This window comes from Notamacropus eugenii, chromosome 5 (assembly GCF_028372415.1).
Source record: "Notamacropus eugenii isolate mMacEug1 chromosome 5, mMacEug1.pri_v2, whole genome shotgun sequence".
Lineage (NCBI taxonomy): Eukaryota > Metazoa > Chordata > Mammalia > Diprotodontia > Macropodidae > Notamacropus > Notamacropus eugenii.
Genome location: NC_092876.1, coordinates 129,382,330 through 129,397,206, shown reverse-complemented (window position 1 = coordinate 129,397,206; position 14,877 = coordinate 129,382,330). Strand labels below are relative to the sequence as shown.

At 46.8% G+C, this 14,877-nt stretch overlaps 1 protein-coding gene across 8 annotated transcripts in view; it reads right to left on the bottom strand.

Annotated features, from left to right (window-relative positions):
- Nucleotides 1-14,499, bottom strand: part of GDPD5 (glycerophosphodiester phosphodiesterase domain containing 5) — a 167,636-nt gene extending 153,137 nt beyond the window's left edge. For 4 of the 8 annotated variants that reach the window (XM_072610820.1, XM_072610816.1, XM_072610817.1 and 1 more), the window contains exon 1: nucleotides 13,297-14,492. The gene's annotated coding sequence lies outside the window, so the exon portion shown is untranslated. Of the gene's footprint in view, nucleotides 1-13,296 lie in introns of all 8 variants that reach the window. The other 4 variants (XM_072610819.1, XM_072610822.1, XM_072610823.1 and 1 more) reach the window with 2 other exon arrangements.
- Between the last annotated feature and the right edge of the window lie 378 nt (nucleotides 14,500-14,877).

The following is a 14,877-nucleotide window of genomic DNA, read 5'->3' as shown; positions in this document are numbered from 1 at the left end:
TACAACAGGGTCAATAATACTTCGGTCCTTACTTGTAATCTTTACCTTACAAAGTCTCAGTGGAAAAGGTACTTTGGGAACTACGAGGTACCATAAAAATGGGGCCTATTTTTCATCTTCACTTTGGGGTGAGACTGAAGGTCAAGGTAGCTAGCTGTTTATTTTATAAATGAAATAAACAGTTGGTGTTGGGGAGGATCTAAGAGTCTTGAGTCTGGCTGCCAATGATAATTTTAAGTCTGTTTAGGCTAAAAAAAGTTCGGTTTTCAAGACTGTCTAACAAAAACAACTCTCATTTCAATTGCAATTTGAGGTCTACAATGTATTTTTTCTTCACAATACTCCTGGGGTGGGGGTGGAGGGGGTGTTCCTTCACTGCAAGGTTCTCATCCCCATTTTGAGTGGAAGAAATGAAGGCACATGGCTAGGAATTCAAATATGTGGGCTCCAAGAACAAGGGTCTTTCCCATAACCACTGCTGCCTCTGGTCACTCATTCTTTCAAGACATACACACTGGAGGGTCCAGTCTGCCCAGGACCGTGAAGGACAGGGGGCATAGCCATCACAAAACTCAGTCTAATCACAGAAGTAAAGGTGACTTACCCAAGAATATGCATTCTTTAGTCAGACAAGGCATTACCCTTTGATGATATAAATGAGGAAACCGAGGCATAGGAGAAGCTGTACACAGTATATTAAGGCTCAAGAAATGAAATGACTTGCCTGAGGTCACACAAAGAATAACTAGGGTTTGAAATTAGGTCCAAGTCCAAATCCAATGCCCTTTCCACTGCACCACACTCTTTTCTTGTGATGCATAGGAGAAAGAGATCTGATTTGGGAGTCAGGAGACCTGATTCCAAATTTCATCCCAGACTCTTGCTACAAGTCACTTAATGGAGAGCCTCAAGTTTCCTCTTCTGTCAAATGGGTATAAACACTACTTTCACTACTCATCTCAAAGGGTTGTTTTAAGGACGGTACTTTTCTGGAGTGGTTTGATTCACTACTGTCATAACTTCCCACTGATGAGGTTGAAAGTTCCATGTCTGCCCTCAGCAGGGTCAGTCTAGACTTGAACCCACATCTTCTAGTGGAATGTCCTTGTAATCACATCTATCTCTCACTCAGTACTAGAGGCCCCATGAGCCCCTCCCCCTCCATTCTTACTCCTCTGTTCCCTCTCCTCCCCGGCCCTCTGCCCCCTTCCAACTCCCAGCTCAGGGTCCTTTTCATATCTTTGTCCTGTCTGGTTTCATAAACACAGGAATTTTTTTTTTATAGGGAGCCTACTCTTCTCCATGAGACTCAGACTGGATTTCCTTTGGAGGTGAAGGGGCTGTGGAATGAATGGGAAGGGAGAGACAGGGCCCCTTTTCCCTTTAAGGCTGGAACCAGGGCTGTTCATCCTGACTGGGTCATTCACTCTGATAAGAACTGAAAAGTGCCAAGAAGGAAAAGAAAAACACCTCTTTCCGTCCCCTCCCCTCTCCCCCAGTTAGGTCACATGAACATCTCACCAACCCTCTTTCGGACAGCTCCAGCTCAGCCCTCAGAGGCAGCTCTCCAGCATTACTTCCAACCAGGGGTATATCTCAGAGAACTTGGATGGATGTCAAATTTCTATTGATCAGACTCTGCCTCACCTCTTCCAGGAAGTCTTCTCAGACTACCCCAGGCCAGAGCGATCTTTCCCTCCTCTGATGAGTCATAGCCTTTAGATTCTGATCTACCATCTAACACTTAGCATGATCAACTTGGTACTGATAGAATTCTGAAACATGAGGGCAGGAAAGGATCTTGGAAAACAGGATGTCAGAGAAAGCAGGGGACTCAGAACCAATTCTCCTGACCTCTACCTACCTCACTGCTCTGCACAAGCCCCTACCCCATCCAAATACTCCCCAAACCCCCAAAATAGATTTTTTAATAGCCCCTGAACTCCAGACTCTGGAACTTTGATCATAAAGCTCCCCGAGACAGGAATTTCTTATTCATCTTTGCCAGTGACAGCCAGCCAGCTCATCCTTTGAGGCTTAGCCCAAGAGTCCTTGCCTCCTCCTCCCATAAAGACTTCCCTGATTTTTCCCACCACCACCTCACAATCCCCCAAAACTAAAAGTGATCTCACAGCATCACAGGTTTCCAATAGAAGGGACTTTTGGAGACCAGAGAGTTCAACCTCTCCCTCCACTTTTATATATGAGGAATGAAGACCCAGGACTTACACAGGAAACATTTGAGGTGGGATAGCACTTCCTTCTTTGATCTCTTATTCCCTCAAACACTTTTCATTCATTGTACTCTCTGCAATGCTTCCTTTCCTGATTTTCCCCCAAGCTGGGAAGTTCTTCTCTCACATCTTACCTCCTCTACTTGCGAACATATATTATATTTATATTTATTTAAATTATATTATTATAATATACATTGTTATATAATTATATAATAATTGTTATAATTATAAATATATTATATTTGTGTATAGGTCTTATGTCTACCCACCCCCCTACCAGATTGTGAGCTCTTTCAGGGCAAGTACCATTTTCTTATTTTAACCTCTCTTCTAGATTCCTGGTAGACAATGGGATTTTCCAGAAGTTCTTTTATTCATTCATTCACTCAATAAACATTTCTTTCCTGCTCTGGGTGCCAGGCTCTTTGGAGACACTGAAGACAAAAACAACTCAAGGAGAGCCCTTCCTTTTGCAAATGAACATACAGATTACGTTGAGTCCTGGTTATCCTATGGGGTCTCAACCAGGAGATTACTGGCTATTCTAAAGATATCAGTCTTCCCCATCCACACAGGAAAAACCAAGTGGATGAAGAATACCTCTTGCCCAGATTGTAACTTGCTGCTGAGTGGGCAGTCCACTGCATTAATCCCGTGCACAGGCACTACAGATAATTACCTGGGTGCAGAATGAAAAAGGGAAAGGTGTAGCTGGATTAAATTGTGCTTTCAAAGATCTCCTCCCCCAGCTGTTTCCTGCCACTGAAAAGCCTTAACATCAGTATGCCTCATAATTCATATTGTATGATTATGACTTATCAAATGCCATAATCAAAGAAAAATCAAAACTGCTGGTGTCCCAAAGTACAATGGAAAGACTCATGGTGGATATCAATAGGATGTAATACATTATGCAAGATGTGGTATGAAAGTCATCAGGGACACACAGGAACAGCAAATGTTGGGGGCTAGTCATGCACTAAGAGTGAAGACTAACACGTGACCAGTCCACAGGGTGCTGCACCATTATTCCCTTAAATACCAAAAGACTGGGGCATCTAGGTGGGCACAGTGGATAGAGTGAAGGGCCTGGAGTCAGGAAGATTGTCCTCTTAAGTTCAAATCTGGCCTCAGACACTTACTAGCTGTGTGACCCTGGCTAAGTCACTTAACCCTGTTTGCCTCAGTTTCTTCATCTGTGAAAACTGAGGCAGAGAAGGAAATGGAAAACCATTCCACTATCTTTGTTAAGAAATCCTCAAATGGGGTCACGAAGAATCAGACATGACTGAAAAACAATAAAACAGCAACAACCGAAAGACTCCGAGGAAGGCCTCCAGTGTGTAGGTGATCTCTGGGCAGTGTTTATGGAAGGACAGGTCCAGAAATCAAACAGCATGGGAAGTCATCAAGGGGGTCTGAGACCCCCTGGAGGGAATATCCACACACATGAAAACCTAGAGCTACATGTCTCCACCAGGGTCTCCCAAGCACTATCCATCGCCCAGGCTGGTTACCGAAGTATCAGTCATTTCCTGAAGAAGATGTGACCCTGAAGGACCCTGAATGTGCTGGATGATCCACTGATGGGCCCCAGGGAAGGCAGAGGCTGCACTGTGCCTGAGTGAGCCCTTTGGAGGATGGCAGGAGTCTTTTGTGCTGTAAACTCCCCCAGTCTGACACCGGCAGTTGACTAAGTCTGGAACCCCTCCCATCCCATCCTCCTGCCAGCCAGCAGACTGCCTTCATCCGGCTCCAAATCACAGGGCTCTCCATTTAGCACAGCTGCTAATTACCGAGGGGGAAGGAGCCTCAGGCAAAAGCAGCCTGCTCATTTTGATGAGCAGACATCCCTTCCCCAGACATTGGGTGGTCAGGCAGGGAAAACAGTCCCATCCTCCTAACAAGATCTGCCCTACCTTATTCTGCTCAAGAACCTGCTATAGCTCCCTGTGGTTGGCTGCATACAAGCATTAGAAGTCACAGAACGTCAGAGATGGGAAGGGCCTTAGAACAAAGAATGTCAAAGTTGAAAGGACCTTTAGAGCACAGAATGTCAGAGCTACAAGGGATATTAGCACAGAATGTCAGAGCTGGGAGGGGCCTTAGAACACATAACATTAGAAATAGAGAAGCCCAGAGAACAAGAAATGTTCAGAATATTAGAGATGGAAGGAACCTTTGAAAACCTTCTTATTTAAATGCCTTAGGAGCCATAATTTGGGGTTTCCCCACCAACAACATATAAATCAACCTCTCCCTTTCATAATGGATGGTTTTCCTGAGGGATATGGCCCCAAACAAAACAACAAACCAAGCTGGCCAAAATTCAGTAACACATCTGAGTGCCTGCTCACCTCCAACTGTCTGCTCTTTCTCTTTCTTAAAATTACTTTGGATTAACCCCTAGGAGAACCTCCCCTGGTAGGATGGAAGCTCTCTGAGGGCAGGAACCAATAATCAGTCTTTGGATTGTGTTTGCATACCCAACAGGTAGCACAATGCCCCCTTTTCATTGATAGAGGGAACTTCCAGCAAAAAAGTCTCCAGGGTAGATCAAGAACTATCCTGAAAGTTTTGGAGTGCATGGGGCATGCAGGTGACTTTTCCCAAGCAGGATCATGCAAGGTCGGACCTGACTAAGACCAGCTTTCTATTCACTGAGCTGCTCTGCTTCATACAGAGCAGAGGTCCTTCTTGGGTTTCTGGATTGAATTTCTCACTACTCTATAACATACCTCCTAGGTTCCAGCCAGAATGTTCAATCGTGTCTCACTCTTCATGACCCCATGGACCATATTGTCCATGAGGTTTTCTTAGCAAAGATACTGGAGTGGTTTGTCACTCCCTTCTCTTGTGGATTAAGGCAAACTGAGGTTAAGTTTAAGTGACTTGCCCAGGGTCTCACAGCTTGTAAGTGTCTAAGACCAGATTTGAACTTGGGTCTTCCTGACTCTTGATTCAACACTATCCATTGAGCCATGTTGTTGCCTCCTAAAAGCACTCTCCTAATTCCTAAATCCTAAGGTTCACTCCTGCTTGTGAGGCTTGTTTCATAACATTCTCTTTATACTCTGCCCATTCCACCCCTCAACCGTACCACCTCCTCCAGGAAGCCCTCCCTGACTGCCTCAGGTGTCACAAGCTCTCCTTGCAGAACTCTAGTAGAAGCAGGGTATTCCCAGCCACTTGTAAAATGGGTCTGTCCTTTCTTATTGCAGGCACCAAAAGACTGTGAGCTTCCCATGGGAGGGGGGACTTGGATCCTATTTCTCTGTTATTATAAAAACAAACAACTACTATTTCTGTGGCACTATCTTTGCAAAATCCCTGTGAGGTAGGCAGAAAAGTGTAAGCATTACCTGTGCTATAAGCCAGGAGAAAAATGGCTCAGAGACTTGACTAAGGTCACACAGCTGTTGTCAAAGACAGGATAAGGCTTTAAAACATATACTGCTAACCTTCATTATTTTATATCATAACATTGTCCCTTTCAGCCCTGACAACTTACAAAGCACTTTTCACATTATTTCACATTAAATATATTATTTCATGTGATCTCTGCTCAAAACCCTTCAGTGGGTCCCCTTTGCCTGCTTAAACAAATTCCAGATTCCTGCCATTCGAGATTCTTCACAACCTGACACTGTCAAGGCCTTTCTTATCTCACCCAATTTCCCCTACCTCTCACAGTACAGCCGGGCCAAACCCCAAATAGACCCTGGTTCTGTTGGCTCACTCCCTTTGCTTACCTCATTCCTGATACTTGGAATCATCCCCTCTCACTCGCTACAGACTTCCTAGAAAAGGTGGCATTTTCACTGAAATCTATTCACTCCTTTTACTAGGAATCATTTCCTTTCTTTATAGACTTCCTAGAAGAGATGGCATGTTCTCCCTGATCCCCTCCCCTGACCCCAGGAAATCCTTTGCCCTTTGAATTTTACACAGCTTTTTGTTGCTCCCTCTCTCTTATGGACATTTGGGTTTGTGTGTTGGCTTCCATCTGGTCCAGGGGCCCTTATCCTCAAACCCCTTTGTCTGGTTGAAGTTGAACTGAATTTGATGAGATCCTTCTCTGAATGCTCGTAGCCTACATTCAAAATGTAAGGAAATGCTAAATTTCAGTGAGATAGTGAAATAAAGATGTATTTTTTTCCTAACCAAGTTAATAGACCCCTGAAATTTATTCACTAACCCCAGGTTACGAAGTTTTCTTCCAGACAAAGCTTCATGAGGGCAAGACCTACCTATGCCACATCTAAAACTGGATGTGTCCTAGTACCTAACATAGGGTTGTATATGCAGGAGGTGCTTAATACGTATCTGTGCATAGCACTGCCTAGAGATACCCAGGGAGCCAGCCAGGCCTCAGTGGCGTTGGGACAGGGTGTTATATAAATGCTTATTCAGTGCCTTTCAAACCTCCTGGCTCTCCAGGGGATGGAGGAAACACTTATCTGACCATGTAACAATTTCCTGAGCCTCCAGCATATCCTAAGGGGTCGATAAATTATTCAGGACACACCTTTGTAGAGAAAAGAGCCCAGAGAGTGAGGCCAGACTGGGAGTCCAGGGGGAACCAGCCGGCCAGCTGAGGCCTCCCTCTTTGGCACCTGTCAAAACCAAGAAAAGTTTCCTTTTCCTGGAGAGATGAGAGACAACACGGAAGATCAAACCGAGCCACACAGCCCTTCCCCCAGGTCCCTGAGCACCAGTCCTCAGCCCTAACCCTCCCCCAACAGGCTGCTTTGGAAAATGTCCCTGAACTTGTCTGTGGTGATTCAGGGGAACTGGATATTGGGTAGAAGATGGGGGACATCAAGGACTCCAAGCCAGACCCCACAGCCAGCTTTCTCCTGCACACATCCTTTCCCTATCCCTAACCAAGGGTGACCACACACACATCCTTCTGTGCTTGCCATTTGGGGACAAATAATATCCTCTCATGTTTAGAAAGAAAGGAAAGGAAATCCCCTCTTCTTTCAAAAGGAGATAATGTAACATGGTAGAAAGAGTAATGGAATGGAAGAGTACTGGACTTGGGTCCAAGTCTCTGCTTTACTGTGTGACTTTTTTTACTGTGTTCTTTCCTACCTCCCAGCACTCAGTTTCCTCATCTGTAAAATAAAGGGGATTGGTCTAAACTAGGGGTGGGGAACCTGCAGCCTCAAGGCCTCATGTGGCCCTCTAAGTCCTCAAGTGTGACCCTCTGACAGAATCCAAACTTCACACAACAAATCCCCTTAATAAAAGGATTTGTTATGTACAACTTGGACTAAGTCAAAAGGCCACACCCAAGGACCTAAAAGGCCACAAGCAGCCCCAAAGTCTCAGATTCCCCACCCCAGGTCTAAACTCTTCAGGCTCTGAATCTGACACCATCCCTCCTCTCTTACTTTACACAGGCAGCTAGGTGTTTTCTAGTTGATGGAGAACTGGGCCTGGAGTCAGGAAAACTTGAGGTCAAATCTGGCCATAGACTTCCCAGTTGTGCGGCCCTGCCCAAGTCATTTAACCTCTGCCTACCTTGGTTTCCTCACCTGTAAAATAGGGATAATAAACACTCACCTCCCAGGGATGCTGTAAGGATCAAATGAGACAATATTTTAAAAACATTTAGCACAGTGCCTGGTACATGGTAAACACAATATAAATGCTAACTATCATCATTATTAAATGAGATATTTGCAGTGCTTTTTAAACCTTAAGGCTCTACATAAATTCTAGCTATTATCATATTATTAATTATTATCATTACTTTTGAAGAGGTGGGTGAGGAGAGATGAGTGGAGGGCTGAGGGATAGAGGCTAACCTTGTCAGACTCCTGGGAACCATGTGACCAAGGACCACAGCCCCAATCTCAGGAGCAGCCCCTTATGAAAGAGATTCAGGTCACAAAATCACCTGGAATCCGGACAAACCAAACTAAGATAAGCTGGCAAATGGGGAAGAAGCCAGCCCTGCTGCAGTATGGAGCTACAGTTAAGAAGGACTGGAATAGAATGGGAGGTAAGAATAAAAAAAAGTTCATGCTAACAGGCTTTAAAAATCACCAGTCCAAAGGCTTCCCATCACTGATGAGACAACTGAGGCCCAGACTAGAGATGGACTGGCCCAAGCTCACACCGTATGTTAATAACACACCTGGGACTAGAATCCAAGAAACCTTTTTCCAGGATTCTGCTCTTTCCTCAATGCTACAGCTGTGGAGGAAGCAGGGAAGGGAAACTCATTCAGTCAACCAACAAGCATCTATCTATTAAGAGTCCACTATATGCTGGATACCAGGCAAGGCACCTGGGGATATAGGTACAAAGAATAAAACAATCCCTACTGAAAAGGAGTCTACATTTCAAAGCAGAAGATCAGTATATATAAAACTATATTCAGCAGAAATATAAAACAAATCAATGCAAATATCTAGACAACAGTTAAACTCAAGGTGGTTTGGGAGGGAGGACAAGAAGTATTTGGCAGGGATTAGGAAAGGCTCCCAAATGGACAGGGGTGCCTAAACTGGGTCTTAAAGAGAGACTATTTGAGGGGGTAAGGAGTGCATTCCAGGCATAGCATACAGTCAGGACAAAGGTTTAAGGGAAAGGCATTGAAGACCAGAGATAAAGTGTATTGTAAGTGAGGAACAGAGGGGCCAGTTTGGTTGGTTTATCAATTGGGTGGGGATGGATAATGTCCATTGAGGTTGGAAAGAGCCAGATTGTAAAATGTAATAAAAAAAAAAAAAAAAAAAAAAAAGGTACTTTATACGTTAGTGTAGGATAATTAGGGATAGGAGAAAAGCTTTAAGGAGAGACCCTCACATCAGAGAAGGTGCCATGGCCTAGAAATCAGGGGGTCTGGGTCCTCATTCCAACACTAGGGACAATTAGGCCTTGTTTCCTAAGGCAAGGCCCTCCCCCCAAAACGATAGGATTGGTCCTCATGATCTCCAAGGGCCCTGGGAGTTCAAGAAGTCCACATGTCTACAGATGCTTTTGTTTTCATAAGGGATCAGTCTCACCCAGCCTACAATTCTAGAATAACATAACTAATGCTTCAAGGAGCCATGATTCCATTGGAGAACGTTGGCAGGCACTACTCCCTTCACCAACATAATTCCCAAGCTCTCTTGAGACCTGGCAGACTTCCAGTATTGCTGTGGCTGAACTATCCATCATCCCAAAGCTACCCTGGGTTGGTTCCTAAGCAATGGATCTCCCATGCCAAGCCAGGACTCATAGCCTTTCCAGCTTGGGACTACCTGCCCAGGAAATGTTTGCCCCAAGTGTAGACTTCCAGAACCCTGGGGTGACCTCCATACCAGAAGAGAGTGTCAGAGTAGGATGGTGGAGGACCTCCTTTTCCAGGCTTCAGAAATTCCATAGTTCAGCCAACCACCCTGCCAGGTGTCCCTCACACATGACCCTTAAGTTCCAATCTCCATTTGTCTAGGCTGTCCCCCAAACCTGGAATGCATTACACCTCAAAGAATCCCTAGGGTTCTTTTTTAAATTTAATTATTTTTCCCCAATCAGCAGGCATTTATTTTCTCCCCTGTTCCTCCCAATTTGAAATTTTAAAAAATTAAGAAAAGTAAAACTCTTGTAACCAATATGCATAATCAAGCAAAATGAATCTCCACAGAGTCCATGTCCAAAAAATGTATGTCTTATTCTGAGAATCCCCAGCTTATTTCAAGGCACTGCTTCAAGCAAAACCTGCTTAAACAGAAAGCCTTTTCTAATCCCTCCCATAATGACCTCAACTTTACATACCACAGAGAACATAATCTCCTTGAGGGCAGGGGTGGTTTTGTTATTTTGTCTCTGTACTACCACCACCTAGCACACAGTAGGCAATTAATACACGCTGGTTTCAGGAGTGATCAGCCATGACAAGAGACATAATAATTGCTCACCTTTCTAATAACAGCTTCGTTCTCTATAGCGCTTGCCAGATTTAGAAAGCCCTTTCCTAATGAGGGCTCAGTAAGGCATGTATGATTTGTCCAGTGTGGACCTGTGATCTTACAAGCATAGGGAACCAAGGAGAAAGACAAGTGGCTTGGGGCACTGGGAAGTTAAGCGATTTGCTCAATGCTCATTACAACGAGTTTGTGTTGGAGGCCAGGACTTGAAACTAGGGCTTCCTGACCCCAAGGTTGGTCCCTTTATCCACAAAGACCCCAGTGCAAGGGATCATTGTTGCCATCTTACAGGTTCAGACAACTGAAGAGCTCACCCAGTTATTACCTAGCCTGTCAATTCTAGAACTGGGATTTAAACTCCCAGGGTCATCAATTTAGAGCCGGAAAGGGGGTCAGAGCTCATCCAATTCAACCTCCTCCTCTCCTGGGCTAAACAATCACTCAGTTTTTCTGCTGGAATTAATACAAAACAGGCTGGCCAAACCCCTACATAGTCTAGTACTAACACTCAGATCCCCCTCCAGGTTTCTGCAGAAAACTGGGCTGTCAGACTTGTACTTGGTAAGTACAGAGGAGATAGAGCCCGGAGCTTGAAGTCAGAAAGACCTGCATTCAAATCCTGCCAGTACTTCCTTATCAGAGTGATTCTGGGCAAGTCACCCACTCTCCGCCTCATTTTCCTTATCTGTAAAATAAGGGAGGACTCAGTAGTCGCAAGCACGTCTAAGTCTAATGATCCTGTGAATAAATAAACTCCTAATAATAGCCGATAATCACGTACTGCTTTGAAAGACCTTTGTAAACATCATCTCATTCCATCTTCACAGCCCTGTAAGTGCCACATTCAGATGAGGAAATCAAAGCCCAGAGGAAGTAAAGGCTTGACAAGGTTACACAGATACGAAGTGTCAGAAGTAGGATCTGAACACAGGTTGCTGTTTAAAAAAAAAAAAGGAAAAAATAATTGTTTGGATGTTATCTCCCCTATCAGAATGAGAACTTCTGGAGGGCAAGAACTTTTTTGCCTCTCTTTTGAGTCCCACAGCGCCTGGCACGTGACTGGTACTTAGTAAATGCTTACTGATTGACTACCTGATGGGGGTCAGAGGTAAGAATGATCCTGGTGGCAGGTGTACAAATACAGACAGGCCTCCAGGAAGGGATAAAGGGGCATTGGAACTGGGCTTTGACAGGAACAAAGTTGGGAAATACATTTGAGTGCTCAGACAAGAAAAAGGGCAGAAAGAGCTTACCTATTTGGGGAATGATCTGAAGTAGAGTTTAATAATAATAGTATCTATGTGGAACTTTGAAGCTTACTCAGTCATTCACATATGGATCTTCTTTGGTCCTCACACCAACCCTAGAGGTAGGTGCTATTATTATCTCCCTTTTGCAGATGAGATCACTGAAAGCTGAGTTAATTGACTTATTCAGGCTCACAAAGCTATGAAATATCTGAGTCAGGATTTGAAATCCGGGCCATTCCACCTAGAATGGCACAGAGGAAAGGGAACAGAATGAAAAGCTTCTCGAAAGATAGTCCAGAGCAAGAGTGTAGAAGGCCCAGAATGCCAGGTGCATAGAGGAGTCACTGGGCTCCACTCCAATCTGGCAGACCTCACAGAGCACTAGGTAACTCCACATTCTGAAGAATTTTGTCTCCCCTACCCACTCACCCCACTAGATTAATCTCCCCCAAAGCAGGCCACTAGTTCTTTAATTATCTTCGAATCACAAGGTATATCTGCTGAAGTTCTCCTCTGATACTTAAGCCCTGGCAGGTCCTACTCCAGTTGGTCAAGTATGTGGCCAGTGATGGTCTGGGTGTGTCCTCAGAGGATCGGTCTAGCAAAGCACAGAGGCCCAACAGCAAAGGGTTAGCCACAGCTACTAGGGAAGGCAGATTACTTCTTATGGAGAGAGAAAGAGAGAGAGGCTACGACCTGAAGCACCATGAGGATGGCCCCGCTAACTGATGGAATCTCGTATCCCTGAAGTCTCCAGCTACACCTAGAAGACTGGTTCTTAAACTGAACAGGCATCTAGTAGGTATTTAGAGAAAAGGAAAGAGATGTCAAACTCAATCTTTATCCTTCACTACCTGACTGGGCTTTGCCCTCACCCTGTCTCTGCATATATGTATATATATACCCTGTCTCCCTTTGCTCTGATCTCTTCCACCCTTACTTTCACTGACCTACTTCCTTCACTAGCAAACAGTATTTTTTAAGCACCTATAACGTGCCACCAATCTTGCTGAATGCTGGAGATACAAAAGTCTCTGCCTTCAAGGAACTTATATTCTACCACCAACCCCATCTAGCCCTCCTCTCCCTCTTCTCTTGATGTCCTCATCTTCTTCTATGAGGCAGTGTAGCATAGAATAAATACTATTTATACATAGTATAAATGATGTATAAATAAACACTATGCATACATGCCATTTATACATAGTGTAAACACTATTTATACGTAGTATAAATACTCTGGATTTCAAGTCAGAAAATCTAGGTTTCATTTAGTCTCCAACTGGCCTCTACTAACTGTGGCAAATCACAACTACTCTGAGTCTCAGTTTCTTTTTCTGTCAAGTAGGGATGACATTACGACAGAGTCACCGTGAGGAATAAATGAGAGCTTATAGATAGAAAAGCACTTTGTACGCCCTAAAAGCACATAAGGGCCTCGTATGTCCTGTCTCTTGTTCCCTCTCACCTCTTTGTCTTTCCTATATCCTTTATTTCCTATATTCCTTTCTCTATATGCCTTCACAAGGTCCTCAGATCTTTCCGTCATTTCTCCCTCCTGGTCACTATCTCTCCACGTTTCCTTCTCCCTTGCTTTTCTCCCCCAACCCACACCTCCCTTCCTCTGCTTCTTTCAGTCTCTTCTCTTAGCTGTCACTGGGAAAAGACGAGGTGTGCAGGGTGGCATTGGGCATCATACAGATTTAGCACAGGAAGGGACCTTGGAGACCATATAATCCGACCGAGGCCCAGGGTGTGACAAAGTGAATTCTCATATTTTCCTACATTCCTGACCTGAAAAGAGGGGGTGGAGGGGCGTACCCGGTCCCCATTATCCTGGCCCTAAAGTCCCAGCTCCCAGACTCCAAATCTGACACTCACCTTCTTCCTGGGGTGTTTCCTGCTTTGTCCCGTGCACCCACAGGGTTCGGTGAGGAGGGTTCACCTAGCCCAAGCCCAAGACACTTCTATCTGGGGCGGAAATCACCAGTGCAGTCTGCCTCTGCTCTTCTCCTCTCCCGAGGGCGAGGGCCCGACCCGCTTGCAGCCGCCCTGGCACATACAGCATAGACTGCCAGAGGGCTAGGACCGGGAGCAGAGCCCGCGGCAACCACGGTGCCCTCGGGGAGCCAGACCAAGGACGCTGGCTACGGGAGAGGATGGTGTCCGGGCACAGGGCTTCCAGCTGAGCGAAATGCTAAATCAAGGGGACCAAGAGTGGTAGCGGTATCCGGGTTCTGATTCGCCAAGGAACAAGGAGGCGGCAGGGGTCCGGCCAAGTTCAGATGCAGGCAGCGGGTTCGGGACCTGGGGCGGGGAAAGGTCCAGCCAAGTTCTGACCTAGGGACTGCGGGCAGGCGGCCGGTTGGCACCTGGCTGGAGGCGCAAGCTGCGCCCGGGCTCACACAGCTTCCTGGGTCGCTCGCACGTGGGCAGAGGCTGGCAGCGCCCCGGGCTCCGGTACTCGGGATGAGGACAGTGGGCGCGCTTCGGTGCTCAGGCAGAGCTGCGGCTCGGGTGCCCGGGAAAGGAGAGGACCAACCTTAGGGCTGGGGCGCACGGCGATGTCCCGGGCAGAGGCTGGCGAGTCCGCGCCCGGGTTCGGGGATCCAGGGCTGGGGGAGCGGGCAGGCGGTGCGCTCTGGCTCCGGCTCCAGCCAGAGGCGCGGGCGGTGTCCGGGCTGGGAGCCCCAGCTGGCGCGGGGCGGAGAGTAGGACGCTGCAGCCGATGCCCCAGCGGGGAAGTCGGGCCGGGCGCCCGATGCAAAATGGAGCGCAGGCTTTGGCTTGGCAAGCCTGGGTCCCGAGCCACCCCGCAGTCCTCCTCCGTTTCTTTCTCCTCCTCCTCCTCCCGGGTTCCCTTAGCTCCGCGCTATCGCGGTTCGCCAGCCACTCGGAGGCAGCCCCGCAGAGGTCAGAAACAGAGCCAGCCCTAGGAGCGCCGTCCGGGCCGGGAATGAAAGGAGCCGGGAGGACCCCGCCCGGAGGCGGGAGGAGACTGCGCGGGGAGGGCGGAGCCGCGGCGAAGTGGGGGGAGGGGACGGATCTTCTAACCTGCCGGACCCCCTCCCCCAACCTCCTCTCCCCCTACCCTAGCACGCGACTAGGGAAGAGGAGCCAATAGGAGAGCACTGAATGGGAAGGAGGTGGAGCTAACACAACTACGTTCCCGGAGTAGGGGGCGAAGTTGGGGTCGGGGGAACCTCCCCCCCAAAGAAACGGGGTGAGGGATGAAGTGGAGAGGCAGGGTGATCCATAGTCGGAGAACTTGACGGAGGGGGTGAGCTAAGCAAAGGAGAAAAAAGGGGCTGGAGAAGGGACTGGGAGACAAGGAATGAATAGGGGAGAAGAGGGAGGGGCTGTTGACTTAGGGGAAGGGGTTTGTGTGAAGGAAGAAGGAAAGGGGCTCGGGGAGAGAGTGGAAAAGAGAGGGAGGGGCTTCGGGAAAAGAGAACTACGAAA